The 1498-nt window shown below is 58.4% G+C and overlaps 1 pseudogene; it reads left to right on the forward strand.

The window, feature by feature from the left end:
* The window catches only part of LOC112213873, a 1265-nt pseudogene extending 860 nt beyond the window's left edge, over window positions 1–405 (forward strand).
* Window positions 406–1498: the final 1093 nt, after the last annotated feature.

Genomic DNA, 1498 nt, shown 5'->3' on the forward strand with positions numbered 1-1498 from the left:
CCCCCCCTGACCAGAAGCATAGTGTTGTCCGCATAGCACACCATAGCCGCGTCCGGGGGCAGCGGGCATAGCAGTACCTCGTCATACGCGACATTCCACAGGATCGGTCCTGACGGGCCTGACGGGCCGACTTTCCTCCCCTTCCTTGCTGGTGTAGCATACGCACCTGTCGTCGAGGTTGGCTTGGATCAGCCGGACGAGGTAAGTAAGTAGGTATTCTCTTCTTTGGTTTCGGGAGCTTTCCGGGGCGTAAACTTAGCGCTATACAGTACCTGGCCATCCCATAGGGCCATAGGGGTTGGGCACGCCCAATTAGCGCACAAGGCATCCAGTGCCGTGATACCTGGATTAGCTAAGCCTGGCAGGTGCTGCCGCTCGTCTCAGGTCGAACAGGGTGCTTTCTAAGCCCTTCCGTCTCTCCAGGACGGTTCCGGAGCAGGTGGGACGCTGCTCACCCGCCGAAGGCCATTCGGGGCGAGCCATTACCCCTTAAATCGGCCCTCTTGCCAGCATCGTGGCCATCAACCACTGCCACCACGAGTCCAAACCCATAACTGGCCGAGCAGAGGGGTCGCTACTCCCTCCGGGCTTACACTCGACCGCCCCTGGTACCATCCTAAGTCATTGGTGGGACTATCATGTGGATGAACCGCCACGTCACTGCCGGCCGGCGACCTGCTAATCGTACTCGACAGATCCAGATGGGACTCACATAAGCGGGGGCCTCAAGGTACAAAGTACCCGGGAACTTATCCCGACGGTCCCATCCTTTGCATCAGGATCGTGGGTGCGCTACTACCCAAGGCCACGTAGAGAGAGTGTAACCGTACTTTACGCTTACACTCCCGGCGACCTTCTCTGCGGTGTACATAAGGACGGTGTAAGAGGACTCACGTAAACGGGACGCTTGTCCCGACGGTCCACCCTGGCTGCGAGAACGTGGGCTTGCCAGCCCCCACAGGCTTACATAAGCAAGCCCTCTCTGCGGATCCCGGAACTAGGACAAATAGTTTGAACGTACAAGGGCTCGGCTGTAAGGCCGACTGCGCCATTCCTCGGGTATAGGGCTCATGCTGGCTTCGCTAAATAAGTGTTCGTTAATTATCGTCCACCTTCGGGCGTCCAATGCCCGGGGAACGGCGCGCATAGGTGGTCGACACGCGACTTGGAAAAATCCTGCCCTCCCCTTTTCGGGTCATTGGACAAGTTGAACCAACTTTCGGGCGGCAGCTCGCTTAGCCGGCGCGGCGCGATGCGCGCATCTCGCCGCACCGTTACCAGCGGGGGCCACGAGGAGGCGGAGCTGCCAGCATATTGCTCGGTCCCAGCAGGTTGGCTTTCCAGCCGATTATCCCCTGCACCGTCACAGCGCTCACCCGCGTGAGCACCGCCTGCATCGACGGTCGCAGGGTACTGTTCCTAGATCTTCCTTGCCATTTCTTCCTCATGCTCTCTTCTTTTCTATTTCCTGTTCTTTTGTTCGTTTCGTTCGTTTTCT

The sequence above is a fragment of the Bombus impatiens genome, unplaced genomic scaffold (assembly GCF_000188095.3).
Source record: "Bombus impatiens unplaced genomic scaffold, BIMP_2.2 scf_1546, whole genome shotgun sequence".
NCBI lineage: Eukaryota > Metazoa > Arthropoda > Insecta > Hymenoptera > Apidae > Bombus > Bombus impatiens.